Consider the following 15711-nt stretch of genomic DNA (forward strand, 5'->3'; position numbering starts at 1 on the left):
CACAGTGTCTGCTACATAATATGTGCTCAGTATCTGGCAAACAAATATTGGCAATCTTTACAAGCCAAGAAGATTTATTTTTGAACAGCTGTGCCAAACTTTAAGAAGCAAAGATATGTACAGACCACAAATCATCATCTTAAAAGAGTATAAAAAGCCAAACTTTATTAAATCCCTCTTTCTCCCCGCCTAGGTACTAAAATGTTTTGAAAGTTACATAAAAGGAAACAAGTAAGTTAAATGGTGAGAAATTAAATGTCAGTGTTATCTTAGTGAGGTAACCATGGAGCTAGTAACACTAGTTCAAAAAGCTGAACAGACAACTAAAAGATTAGAGTCTTTTTTACACAGCATCATCAATTTTACTCCTTTATTAAACTGTGGGGGGGAAGATTAATTTTTTCCACATCAGAAGTATTTTATAGAATATCTTTTAAAATGATAAAGACTCTAGAACGGCTCTGGTTGTTATGAAAAAGCAATAGATATTCAAGACATTCATCAGAGTAAAGTGAGTGGTTTTGGTTAATGCTGGGGATGAATTGCTATGATAATCCCCACTGTGGTTTAGGGTTACCTAAGAATCAAGTGTGTGGGCCTTCTTTGGACCACGTTACCATGTCAACCTGAACTTTCCTCCAGCATGCAGGGAGGAAGACTTAAGGAAGAATGGGTAAAAATGGTTCCTGTTGAAGGAAAAGGTTTCATATATCCTTCCTTGCTTCACCTGCCTTCTGACAATCCTTGATATGCTCCTCCATGTGGTTTGCCATCTGCTCTGCCCTCGAACACACAGCTTCTACCACCCATCGCCAGGATCCACCCGCTTTCTCCCCACCTGATTGCAGAAGCTGGTACTCCTTCAGCCAACGAGGCCATAACCATCAGGGTAAAAATGGTTCAGGACATTTAATGGGTAGTCTAAGCAAGACTATTAATATTTTGATATTTTTCTTTCCTTTTTAAAGTTTATTTATTTTTGTGGAGCCAGGAGTTGAAACCCAGGGCACTGACAAGTGCTAGGCAAGCACTCTACCACTCACTGAGATAATCCCCAGCTACATCATTTCCTTGGATTAAGATGAAGTCCTAATCCAAGGAAATGAATTCCCAATTTTCAAAGTTTCAGGAATCAGTAAGCAAGTGGTTCTGGGACTCTGCCCATGGCAGCTGTCTACTCCACCTACTTAGATGGCTGATGTATCTTGGATCTTAGTCTCTATTCAACAAAAAACAAAAACATTTTTTCAACAAAAATTTGCCTAGGGTTGTGGCCCTTAAAAATACTACAATCATATGTAATGCTTTGAGAAAAATCACAATCATGAAAACCTCAGGGTAAATCATTCAAATACTTCATATAATCTGACACTATCAAACATTCATATGGTCACAACCTCCCAATCCCTAAGTCAGAGTAAAGGGAAAGCAGTTTTGATTCGAACAGATTTTGCTCAGCTAAAACAGTCCTGGAAAAAATATCAGCATTCAATCAAGTTTAGACAAGACTTTTTTTGGTGGTGGTTAAAGATTGTTACAATGGTTTCCTGCTAGGCTTTCTTGCCCCTTTCCAAATTGTTTACAATTACCCCTCCCTCCCCAGGGGCTTTGGAGTGAATCATCAACTTTTCTTTTTCAAGCACAGTGTTAAATTAGGCTACAGCCTGGAACCAAACATTTGTTCTTACAAGCATTTCTTTCATGTCATCAGCTGTAATGGAAACCAGAAATTCAGTAGTTAGGCCTTATCTCCAGCAAAGCAGAGGCAGGGCAGGAGGCCTGCAGATCCCCTGTTGTATACCACTTAAAAAATCATATTTAAGGGTTGAAGAATTAATGCTAAAATAAGATTTAGATTTATATGAGGACAACCCTTGTTGGGTCCCCTCTTGCCCCAGGATTTCTGTTTCTATGCACACTTGAATAAATCCTAGTCTTATACTTGCTTATTGTTAAAGAAATGAAATAAACTTACATGAAAATTAATCATTTATTTTATGCAGAAGAAATGTATATTATTTATATTGAGTAAAAAGTGAAAGACAACTTCCTTGAATCTCAGTCTTATATGCCTGCAAAGGTCATCTCACACATTAAAATAAATGGTGTTTTTCAAATTCCAGCTTCAAGAAATCAAAAGATGCTTTCAGTCTATTTTTAATTTCAGGGAGAAGAAATTATTGAATGTAAGAATACATAACTATAATAATGACTACCTTAGTGGTATACTATTATGAAAATCAAGCCTTTATCAAAAGATATAAATGAGATGGCATGTATAAAAGCACCTACCATCATTCATAAATCCATTCATCCATTCAATAAACAGTGCTATCACTCTGTCCCTATGCTGCAGCAGTGCACAAAACATACCAAAGACCCTGGTATGTGGAGCTTCTATTGCAGAGAGGGAAAGATGAGACAGATTATAAACAAAATACATCAACAAATAAAGTGGGGCTGGGGATATGGTTCAAGTGATAGCGCGCTCGCCTGGCATGCGTGAGGCACTGGGTTCGATCCTCAGCACCACATAAAAATAAAATAAAGATATTGTGTCCACCTAAAGCTAAAAAATAAATATTAAAAAAAAAACGAATAGAGTAAGTTATATGATGAAATGCTTTAGAGAAATAGAGCAGGGAAGGAAACTGCAGCATGATGGGGTAGGAAGGAAGTTACAATTTCAAATAGGACAGTCAAGGAAGATAGTGTTTGAATGAGGCCATGAATGAGATGTGACTTTGAAGGATAAGACTCCAGGCAGAGAAAAACACAAGTGCAAGGGCCCTGAGGTAGGAATGACTGGCAGAGCAGAGTGTAAGTGCAAGATGAATAGGGGGAGGGTGTTCTGAGAGCAAGTCTTTGAAGTAAATTGGGGGTGGGGACAACCAGGTCACATAAGGTCTTTAGAGCATTGTGAAGCTTTGGCTTTTACTTTGAACAAGGTGGGAAGATTTTGAAGAGAGAAGTGACATGATCTGACTAAGCCTTTAAGCAACCTATTTGGATGCTGTGTATTTGTAGGATAGAAGGAGGCAGATAATATACACTGCAGAAATATTCCCTTGTTATAAACTGTATTTTACCCTTAAGTTTCCTCTTTTTAATTTTTTTTTTGAGGGGGGGGTAACCAGAAATTGAACTCAGGGGCACTCAATCACTGAGCCACACCCCCAGCCCTATTTTGTATTTTATTTAGAGACAGGATCTTACTGACTTGTTTAGCACCTCACTTTTGCTAAAAGGAAAAAGAAGGTTTACTGCTTTGCTAGGAATAGCACAGGGGACTCCTGTCCCAAAGGCTGTGATTTCTGCCCATCAGCAGGAACAGGGGGCTTTAACAGGTGACTCAAAGGCTACATTCCACGTATTCTGTGTCTGGAGTTGTAATTCACTTGTTCATTTGGGAGATGGTCATTTCTGAGATCTTCTGGTACTATCCAAAGTCTGGACTACTTTGTTCCTCTGGTGGGTGTGTATTTAAGCACAGATAAATCTGCCTAAAATGGGAAGGAAATGTAATCCTGTTTCCCCTGAGATTAGGGAGAGGGAGAGAGGAAGACAAAGAAACCTGTACATTTTAAAAATAAGTTGCAGTGGCAGAGCAGCTTTTGCTGAGGCTGGCTTTCAACTCACGATCCTCCTGCCTCAGCCTCCCAATTAACACTGTGCACACCAAGCCTGGCTTAAATTTTTTTTTTAATTAAAATTTTTAAAAAAAAATATACATGTGTATAAAGTTCCCTCTTATTCCACCTTTTAAAAATTTTATTTTCTTGTTCTCCATGTATTCGTAGTTGTAATATATTCATATTTGTAAGCAATACAGTTGCATTTCTTTAAAACACTGAATAAGGTTCAGACTTTTCACCATTAAGTCAAACTGGTTTTTCATTTGATGTTTTCTTTTCCTTAATTTGGGCAAAGGATTAAAAGTTTATTTTCCCTGAGAAAAAATAAATAGGCAGAGGTAGATAAGAGTAGCCATAACACTAATGGGAAACATTTTTAAGCATCTCTGTGTGCTAAGTACAGCACTAAGCTTTCAACAATGAATCAGTTCATTGGATCTTCACAAAGAGCTTTCTGGAGTTCGTACCATTGTCATACCCATTTTCACAAATGAAGAAAAGACAAGTTAAATTACTATTTGAAGCCAGGTTTGGATTGAAACAGAAGCTATGAAGCTCAGAACCTGTGCAGTTGACTGTAACTCTATCTTACTGGATAGCATGAAGAGCAATATTTGTTGGTCAGGAGTATCCTGACTGCCAGGAGTAAGCAGAGTCTATTGCAGAATAGGATGTAGAGTGATTAACACCCCTCTAATGCCTCTACTAATTAGTGAACAAATGGCCTCTCTGTAGAAGTCGGCCTTTCGTGAGTTTGGTTTGCTTGAATCAGCCCCTCTCCCTTTCCTACATCCCACATCCACCTCAGATTCCACTGTTACTCCCTGATCCACCTCCATTGACCAGAGTTTTCATCAAGCCCCCAGGGTGGGCTATGATGACTACCAAATCCTGCACCAAAGGGCCAGCTTGCCTTCTCTGTACACCACAGTTCCAAGTAGACTGTTCTAAGTTGTTTACAGCACAATACAAATTTATTTGGGGAAAAGCTTTTAAGTTATTTTTATGCCATGATTTTGATTTATTTAGGTTTCTCCCGCCTAATTGAAGAAGCTTAGGACATTTTGGTACATAAATCTGATTTGTCATTTTGCACTCTTGATCGGTTACAGCTCAGGAATGTGGGGTTCCTATCTTATTTGCCATCTGACACAGGGGAAAGTGAGGTGGTGGACGTGTATATTTTATTTAGTTAATGTGGCATGGTTTCAAGATTTATATCTTGCTTTAACTTGGTGAGAAAAATGCATTTGGAGTTTAAATAAACTGACTGACTCTATTGGAAAACTACAAAAAAATTTTTTTTCACGTTGGGTGCAGGCCGGTCGTAATCCTAGCTACTTGGAAGACTGAGACAGGAAGATGGCAAGTTCAAGGCCAACTTAGCAAGATGAGAGAAAGGAAGGAAGGAAGGAAGGAAGGAAGGAAGGAAGGAAGGAAGGAAGGAAGGAAGGAAGGAAGGAAAGAGTTGGGGAGATAGCTGAAAAGTGCCTCAGGTTTGATCCCCAGTATTGAAAAACAAAAAGATTTTTCAGCTTCTTTTTCTTTTTTTCTCTCTTCTCTTCTTCTCAGAGTATTTGCCTTCCATTGAATTCCTTAGTACTACTTAGCAAATTATTCTTCTCAGAAAAACATTGATAAATGTTTATATATATATATATATATTGCATATACTTTATGTATCTAACAGCAGGTGTGTATGTATAGCAGACTTCTTTTGTTTAAAAGAAAAAATATTCTGCTCGATAATAGAACTTAGTAGCTGTTTACAGAAAGAAGAAGGCAGAGGATCAGGAACAGTGGAAAAAAGGAGATTTTATTCCATTGTTTATACCACTCCCCACCTTTGGAAATTTGTACAGTAATTGTAAACTATCTATTCAAGTTTGTTAATTGATTTACTTTTAAAAATAAATTACTCCTCTCTTATGTAGGGTCAAAAGCATTATATCATTTATGTAGAAATAAAATGATAAACTGCACTGGATAAATGTTGCTTTAGAAAAATATTCCTCACACACAGCTGGGTGCAGTGGCACATGCCTATAATCTCAGGAGGCTGGAAGGTTCAAAACCAGCCTCAATGAATTAGCGAGGCCCTAAGCAACTTGGCAAGACTCTCTCAAAATAAAAAATAAAAAGGACTGGGGATGGGGCCCAGTGGTGAAGTGCCTCTGGGTTCAATCCTTGGTATAAAACAGAAAACAAAAAAACTTGTTAAAGGACTGGGGATTTGAGTGGTAGAGTGCTTGTCCAGTCTGCTCAAGGGCCTGAATTTGATCCTTTCACCAAACCATTGCTGAAAGCTCAGTTCTGTCCCTGGTGCCAATTCAATAATGAGAACACGTTTTGAGAAAAAGGAAAATGAAGGTTTACTGCTTTGCTGGGAATAGCACAGGGGACCCCTGTCCCAAAGGCTATGTGATTCTGCCCATCAGCAGGAACAGGGGGCTTTAACAGATGACTCAAAGGCTACATTCCACATGTTCTGTGTCTGGAGTTGTAATTCACTTGTTCATTTGGGAGATGGTCATTTCTGAGATTTTCTGGTACTATCCAAAATCTGGACTATTTTGTTCCTCTGGTGGGTGTGTATTTAAGCACAGATAAATCTGCCTAAAATGAGAAGGAAATGTGATCCTGTTTCCCCTGAGATTAGGGAGAGGGAGAGAGGAAAGCAAAGAAACCTGTACATTTTAAAAATAAGTTGCAGTGGCAGAGCAGCAAGGGCTATATTCAAACCATAAAGTGGACGTCTGTTACAAAATGACAACAACTAAAACTTGCCAAATGAACCACTCTCCAATAAATATTAAGCCACTGTTTTAGTCCATTTTCTGTTGCTATAACAAAATATCTGAGACTGGGTAATTTATAAAGACTATTAGTTTATTTGGCTAATGGTTCTAAAGGCTGGGACATCTAAGAACGTGGTGCTGACATGTGCTCTGCATCTGGTGAGGGTCCTTCTACTGTGTCATAACATGGCAGACTACTTCATATGGTGAGACAGAGCAAGCTAGCTCCCTTATCCTCTTCTTAAAGCCAGAGTGATATCCTGAGAGCTTACCCTCATCACCTCATCTAATCCCAATTACTCCTCAAACTCAAAACTCCAGATACTATTAACATATAAATTTAGAAATTAAAATTTCAATATATTGAATTTGAAGCATAAATCATAGCAGTCATATTCCAGTAGAAATTAGAGCAATATATTCTAAAACATAATTTATTATTATTATTATTAATTTTGGTACTGGGGTTGGAACCATGGAGCCACATCCCCAGCCCTTTTTATTTTTTTATTTTGAGACAGGGCCTTTCTAAGTCACTTAGGGCCTCTCTAAATTGCTGAGGCTGGCTTTGAATTTGTGATCCTCCTACCTCAGCTCACCAGCATGCTGGGATTATAGTCATGAGCCACTACGCCTGGCCTAAATTATAATTTTAAAAGATTTCACAGTGATGCCATGTTTCTTCATCTTATATCAGTAACAGCAAAATACAAATATGGTAGCAAGTACTGAAAGACATTCATTACTAAATGAACACAAAGTGTTACACTTAGTGGTGCCCAAACTCTGGAAACATTACCAAAAAGTGAAGAAAAATGCAAAGATACTATAATCAACATCATTTTTTAAATATCTGATAAGATAAAATAACAAATATAAATATTGTCAAGGAGAAGCCAAAATTATCATTTGTACATGACATTATGTACTTGAAGAAAATAGAAGAACCCGTCCCACCTATTAGAACCAATGTTAGGTGGGCAGTAGCAGACTGCTTAGAAGTTAATTCATTAGGTGCTGGCATGTTTTAAACATGCAAAGAAGGAAGTTGGACTCCTACCTCACACCATCCACAAACATTAACTGAAAATGGGTCATCAACCTAAAAATAAGAGGTAAAACTACCAAAATCTTAGAAGAAAACAGGAGTAAATCTCTGTGACCTTGGATTAGGCAATGGTTTATTAGATATTGCCCCAAAAGTATAATAAACGACAACAAATTAAAGGAATTCAACCAAGAAAGTTTAAAGATAACATATGGAACAGAAGAAAATATTTTCAAATCACATATTTGATAAGGAATTCTAACCACTCAAGAGTAAGAAGACAAAAACAAATAGCAAAGGAATGAAATAAACATTCCTCCAGAAGATACATAAATGTCCAAAGAGCACATGACAAGATACTTGCTAGGGTATGAATATTTGTATCCTCTCAAATACATAACATGAAATTTAATCCCCAGTCCAGTGGTGTAGGAAGTAGTGCTCCTGGAAGTAGGGCATCTGGAGTTCTCAAGAGTGGGTTCAGTGCCCTTGTAAGAGTCATGAGAGAACCCTTTTGTCTTTCTGCTATGTGAGGTCATAGTCAGAAGTCACCATCTATGAAGACACCAGACACCACATGTGATGGCACTTTGATCTGGACTTCCCAGACTCCAAAAGTATTTCTGGGACTTATAAATTGCCCAGTCTCAGGATGTGATAAGACAATGCTTGTTCTGTCTCAACCTCAACTATGTATTCTGCAATTCAGGCCTGACCCTGATGTCCAGAGTTAACACAGACCCCACAGTGAAAGGACACAGTTCCCATCAGACTGTCCTTACATCAGATACCAGCCACACTAGGACTCCCTGTGCCACCTGCACTTCTCAATAACTGTCTAAAAATTCAGAGCTTTCCATGATAATTACTAGATAATTCACTAGAGTGACACACAGATCTCAAGGAAAAGCTATATTTGTGATTACAGTTTTATTATACAGATCAGGAATAGGGATCAGGGATAGCTGAGGGAGAGATAAATAAAGAAGAGGAAATGGAGGTCCACTGCTAATGGGTGCAGGGTTTCTTATTGGGGTAATGACAATGTTCTATAAGTTGATAATGGCAATGTTCTATAAGCTGATACTTAATGAACATTAAAAACATTGATATGTACACTTTTGAGGGGTGAATCTTATAGTATGCAAATTATATGTCAAGTTTTCATTTAAAAACCAGTTGTGCCATGTGCAGTGGCACACACTCTAATCCCAGTGATTCAGGAGGCCGAGGCAGGAAGATTGTAAGTTAGAGGCCAGCCTGAACAATTTAATGAGACTCTCAACAACTTTGCAAAACCCTGCTTCAAAATAAAAATCCAAAAATAAAAAGGGATAGTGATGTAGCCCAATACTTCAAAACAACAAGAACCACTAACAAACAAACAAACAAAAATAAAAACACCATTCATCAGGTTAGGTAAGAGTTAGAAAATATAATGAAAAAAAATCCCACTTAATAAGAATTGGGGGCTTCCATGTGTAGCTCAATAGTAGACCACCTACCTATCATGTGCAAGGTCCTATGTTCATTCCCAAGGTAGGGAAAGATAAATTGTATGGTACATTCTATTTAGAGGCTGAAGTACTAGGGATTTAAACCAGGGATGCTTTATCACTGAGTCTTATCCCCAGGCCTTTGTATTTTCTACTTTGAAACAGTGTCTTGCTAAGTTTCTGAGGCTGCCCTTGAACTTGTGATCCTTCTGCCTCAGCCTCCTAAATTGCTGGGATTACAGGCAGGCACACTGCATCCAGCAGAAAATATATACTATTAAAAGAACAAAACAAACAAAAAAGAATGAATTGAACATTAAATCTGCAGGCCTATAATAAATGGAAGGCAAAACTATGTTTCTGGATGTGTGAGAGTGTGTGTGTGTGTGTATGCACGCATGTACGCCCTTTGCCCTGTGTGCTGAGGATCAAACCCAGGCCTTGTGCATGCTAAGAGGACACTTACTGAGCTATACTCTCAACTCTTCTGGATATTTTAATACTGTGAAAAGTAAATTTTTTCTATATTAATGTATAAATTAATTAATGTATCTTAATTAAAATCCCAAAATAATTGGGAGGGGGACAGAAAATATGCCAAAATTGATAATAAATATACCAAAGAATAGACAAGGCTGGGGTTGTACCTCTGTGGTAGAGCTTCGCTTAGCACGTGAGGCACTGGATTCAATCCTCAGCACCACATAAATAAATAAAGGTATTGTGTCCATCTACAACTAAAAAATATTTTTAAAAAAGAGTAGATATGTAAGATGTAAGAATAATCTACATTTTGAAAAAGAAAAATAGATTTAAGCACTAAAGATAATATGTTTTTTTAAAATATAGAGATATGTTATATAGTTATAAAACTGTACGAATTAAATGTATTGTACAGCATGGGACTCACAGAACAATCACAATTAAAAGTCCAGAAACTGGGCTGGGGATGTGGCTCAAGTGGTAGTGCGCTCGCCTGGCATGCGTGCGGCCCCGGTTTGATCCTCAGCACCACATACAAACAAAGATGTGGTGTCCGCCAGAAACTAAAGAAATAATAAATATTAAAATTCTCTCTCTCTTAAAAAAAATTTTAAAAAGAAGTTTTTTTTTTTAAAAAAAAAAGTCCAGAAACTGATTTAAATTTATTTAAGAATTTAAGGATAGCATTTCAAATGAGGAGAGAAAAGATGTATTATGACATATCTCCTAATGTTTAGGCAATTGGAATAATTGCCTAAACATTAGGAGAAGATACAGAGTCCTACTTAAGAGATATAATCCAAAGTTTGAAAAGTTAAAAATTTTAATATAAAAAATTTAATGAATGCATAAATTCCTGAGAAAAATATAAAAATATACATTCTCTTAGATTACTTAGACAGTTATCAGTATAGAAAATCTTTTTTTTTCTTTTTGCAAAGCAACATAGGCAGAAGAATAAAGAAAAATATATTATGCATTTGCCTGGCATGGTGACGCTCACCTTTCATTCCAGCTACTCAGGAGATTGAGGCTAGGATCTCAAATTTGAGGTCAGCCTGAGCAACTAAGCAAAACCTTCAGCAACTTAACTAAGCAAAGCTCTCTGCCACTGACTGAGCTACAGCTCTAATCCTGGATTTATTTTTTTGAACAAAATTTTATACTAGCACAAATAAAATTCTTCATTTTATATTTAATTTGTGTAGCATAATAATGAAAATGGACATTTTAACAAAAATGTATATGAGGGTTTTACTAGCTTTCCCCAGGGCCTCTCAATTCTTTTATTTTGAACTAATTCTCTGGAAACAACTCTGCTGTCACCATCCTTCTAGATGTTTCTCTAGCTGTAGACATCTCCATCTCCATTTTGATATCTAAGAGTCTTGTCAATCTTAACTCGTTATGTCATATAATCATTTATATAGGACACCTATTAAAAAAAAATTAAATTGAGGGCTGGGACTGGGGCTCAGTGGTAGAGCACTTACCTAGCATGTTTAAGGCACTAGGTTGGAGCCTTAGCACCACATAAAAAAATAAATAAATAAAGTTAATATAAGGAAAAAAAATTTAAATTGAGCAACAAATTTACCACTTAGGGTCACTTTGAAATAAATGTTTTAGAGTTCCACATTTTTAAAAAATTGTTGTTTTGTTTTTTAATGGACCTGGGGAACTGAACCCAGGGGATCTTTACCTACATTACCTGCCCTTGTGTTTATTTATTTATTTGCTTGTTTATTTATTCATCCATTCTTTTTTAATGCTATTGTATTTTTTATATTTTTATTGTATTTATTTATATGTGATGCTGAGTATCAAACCCAGTGCCTCACACATTCTAGGCCAGTGCTCTACCACTGAGCCACAACCCCAGCACCCCCATTCATTTTTTTTTTTTTTTTTTAGAGAGAGAGAGAGAGAGAGAGAGAGAGAATTTTTTTTTTTAATGTTTATTTTAGTTCTAGGCGGACACAACATCTTTGTTTGTATGTGGTGCTGAGGATCGAACCTGGGCCGCACACATGCCAGGCGAGCGCGCTACCGCCTGAGCCACATCCCCAGCACCCCCCATTCATTTTTTAAAGAAAGTCTTGCTAAATTGCTAAGACCAGCTTCAAACTTGTGATCCTCCTGTCTCAGCCTCCTGAATCACTGGGATTAGAGGTAAGCATCACTGAGCCTAGCTTAGACTTCTATTGTTTTAAGAAAAAAAAATAGGTGAATGACTAGAGCATTTGAAAAAAAAATCATATATATATATAAATCATAAATATATATGTATGTGTATGTATGTATATATCTCATATCATATCAGCTGTAGGTTATGATTTCTAACCTATTTTAATGTTCCTGTGTCAATTGCATTGAAATAGTCACAGAATTGAAAACTTGGGACTTAGTGGGTTCATGTGTTCAAAACATACCTCTTGATGCCAGTATTCCCCACCCCTCTTCCCTGCCTCCATCCTATATTCTTCTCTCCTACATCTGCTCAAGGTAAATATCTACAAGTTATCCTTGGTTATTTTCTCTCTTCCACATACTACATTCAATCCATGAGCAAGTCCAACTGGCTTTGCACCTGGAAACCACTACCAAATTCTTGCCCCCTCCACCACTGCCTCCCAGGACCAGCCCTATCAGCTCTTGCCTGAACTACTTTAGAGGTTTTCCAAACACACTCCCAGCTTCTACTCTTCTTCTCTCTCTTTCTCTTTTTTTCCTGTTTGTGTGGTGCTATGGATTAACCACAGGGCCTTGCACATGCACATGCTAGGCAAGCGCTCTACCACTAAGCTACAGTCCCAGCTTCTTCGTTTTTTTCTCTATAAACATGTTTATTGGGCTGGGGTTGTGGCTCAGCGGTAAAGCGCTTGCCTAGCATGTGTAAGGCACTGGGTTCGATCCTCAGCACCACATAAAAATAAATAAAGGTCCAACAACAACTAACAAAATACTTAAAAAAAAAACATGTTTATTTGCTACTGAAAATTAAAATAGTATACCAAAATTTCCTTTTATTGTGATTCAAATTTTTAAAAAACCAGAAAACTAATTATTTGCCCTAATTATTATGTTCCAGTGAAACTCCCCCAATGTTTCTCATTCTTTCCCCATACGTTATTTTGCTTAAAATTCTTGCTGTTGAGTTTCATATCACTCAACCTCTAAAACACAGGGCCATACTTGAGATTTATTGGGCAACTTCTACTCTTATGTTCTTAAAATCCACAGAGCAGCCATGGTGATTTTTAAAGGGATATTTTTTATTAGGTACAACATTTACATGATCCAGCACTCAACACACAATAGAAAAATAGCAGAGAAGTCTTACACCCCCTCCCACAATCCTTACCTCAACCCTCTGATGATAATCTTGTCCATCTGTTTTTTAATCCTTTTAGGGTGTTTAAGGCAAATACAAGCAAATTTAAACAAATATAAACAAATATAAACAAATTTTCTCCCACCTTAATACACAAAAGATAGCCTACTACATACACTCTTCTGTATCTTGCTTTTGTTCACTTACCAATATGTCCTAAAGTTCTTCCACATCAGCACATGGAGATCTTCCTGGTTTATTTTTACAATTGCATATCATACCATCATTTATTTAATCAGGTGCCTTTTACTGAACATCACATTGGGTCCATCTTTTTTTCTCTGACAAATAGTGCAACAACAAACAACCCTGTACATGTATCATTTCATACACCAGGAGATGCATTTATGGGAGAGAGTCACAAACATAATTACAAGATCATATATTTTAGTATGAAGAATGAAAGATTTGGAGATAACTCTGATTGTTACTTCCTCTGCTTAAAGGCCTCCAAGATTTCTCATCTCTATCAGAATGAAAAGGATTAGTGACACTCACAAGGCCCTTGTCTACTTCTTTGATGTCACCTGTTAATTTAATTTGAGACAAATTAAATTTAGCAAATTTTATTTGAGAAAAGAAGTGATTCATGGATGGGGCAGCAGTCTGGACCAAAATTAGTTGATAATGTCCCACCCCACCACTGTGTAGGCTATAATTAAAGACAGAAAAATGAGTGACATACAGAAACAGCCGGACTAAATGGTAAATGCAACTGACATTTACTTTATCCTCGGTCATTTTTTGATAAGTTTCAGCCTCTGGTTGGCTGGAGGTTCAGCTGCTATGATTGGCTGAGACTCTGCTACTTTTGACAAGAGTCTACTTCCTGGTTAAGTTACAGTCTGTTTACACATCAAGTTAGGTTAGGCCTGCTGGACACTGCAGTATGCACCTGTAATCTCAGCTGCTTGGGAGGCTGAAGCAAGAGGAATCCAAGTTCAAGGCCAGCCTGGGCAACTTATTGAGATTCATCTCAAAATAGAAAGAGTTAGAGATATAGCTCAGTAGTAGAGGCCTTAGGTTCAATTTCCAATACTGCATAAAAAGCAAAACAAAACAACCACAAACACATCAAACAACAAAACCTTTTAGGCCAAACATAAGTCTTTTCCCCCTTTTCACTGTGGAATAAACATATTAGCTTTCCTTCATCAATATCATAGAATTCTGTACCTTTTGAAGGTGGGCAGTTTTACTTGGTAGTTGATTTGTGTTGCATTTGTGCTGCATCATCAATGTGTATAAAAATTCAATCATCAGCTAGAGATCTGACAAAGGAGCTGACTTGGAAGGGAGAAAGCAATACTAATGTTTAATGGAAGTAAGTGGATTTTATAAGCAGTCATTTGACAAGTAAACATATCTAGGTTATGATGACTTCCAATCTTCTACAAATTTCAAACACCAAGGATTCTGATAAGGAAAGGTGAGATACTGCTTCATGGAGACCATGGATCTCCGAGACATAAAGATAAAACTCTATCCTTCTATATAGAAACGTTACAAGGTCAGGTAAGAGCATTGGGCTGGAAATTGCAAGTCCTGGGTCCTCTTGCAAAATCTGACACTAAGTAAATTGTGAGGGATGAGATAAGTCATTTAATCTTTCTTTTCCCGCTTCATTCTATTGTCTGAAAAGGAAAAAAAACGGAATTTAATCATGATTCTTAATTTTTTACTTACAGTGGATTTATTTTATTTCTCCCCTCATTTCCATATATTGAGAAATTTCTTTCCTTTCTTTTTTATATTATTTATTGATTGATTGATGCTGGGGATTGAATCCAGGGCTTTGCACATGATAGACAAGGGCTCTACCTCTGAGTTACACTCCCAACCCAAGAAATTTTGTCTATTAAAATATGCTCATTTACTACATCAACTAATGTATAATCATTAGTTACCATGATTATTGTTCATTATTAACATTTTAATTGTTGTTAAAATGTACTATATATAATTTTAAATTCTACTTAGCATTAATAACCAATTGCCATTGGTTGAGCTGGTGTAATATCAATCAAAGCAAAGAAACTAAGTTTTAACTGGGGTGGTTTTATCCTGTTTAATTCCTAAAAATTGAGAAGATGCACGTTAGGAATCTGGACCCAATTGAATACAAATTTCTTTATGAGTCTGAGAGTCATTTTTTTTATATTTACATTTTTTCCATTATTAAAGTGAGATTTTATATAATATTTTGAGCTAGCCTTATGTGTTGTCCTAAATTCTTCAAACGTCTTTTTATATTTACATTTATATTCGCATTCATATCTAGTTTGGTGGTTTTCAGGTGAAAGAGTGTCCTGGGGCTCAGCAAAGTGGGCGAGGAGCAGAAATGGGCATGAAAAGGAGGAAACTTAGTTCTCCCAAACCCACTTTATCTAGAGCAGCCTTTGTTCTATGTATTGATCTCTGTTTATGATTTTCTTTGAATAAAGGGTTTAAAGTATTAAAAATAATTAGAGAAAATGTAACTTAACTCAGTTATCTAGATGAGGAAAATGAGAAATGTTAATCAAAATTTGTCTGATTATAGAGATAAACGGCAGAATATTTACTCAGTCAACAAATATTTGTTGAACACCATGGAAATAAAAACTATAAATACAAAACTTTGATATTATCTTTATTTTCTGTTTTGGTTTAAAAATCCTATGTGAGTCACCATGGTATCTGATCAGAAGTCTTAAGATGTAAAGCTCTTGTTTTCATAAATCGATAGAGAATTTGAATTGACATTATTTTGTTACTACTGTTCATTAAAACAAGGAGGAGAGAGTAGGAAAATATTTGCATTCTTTTCTTTTTTTTATTATTGGTTGTTCAAAACATTACATAGCTCTTGACATAT

At 36.6% G+C, this 15711-nt stretch overlaps 1 protein-coding gene across 1 annotated transcript in view; it reads left to right on the plus strand.

Annotated features, from left to right (window-relative positions):
* Positions 1–15711, plus strand: part of Wdfy2 (WD repeat and FYVE domain containing 2) — a 252580-nt gene that overhangs the window by 60953 nt on the left and 175916 nt on the right. The gene's annotated exons all lie outside the window — the stretch shown is intronic.

The sequence above is a fragment of the Ictidomys tridecemlineatus genome, chromosome 6, assembly GCF_052094955.1.
Source record: "Ictidomys tridecemlineatus isolate mIctTri1 chromosome 6, mIctTri1.hap1, whole genome shotgun sequence".
NCBI lineage: Eukaryota > Metazoa > Chordata > Mammalia > Rodentia > Sciuridae > Ictidomys > Ictidomys tridecemlineatus.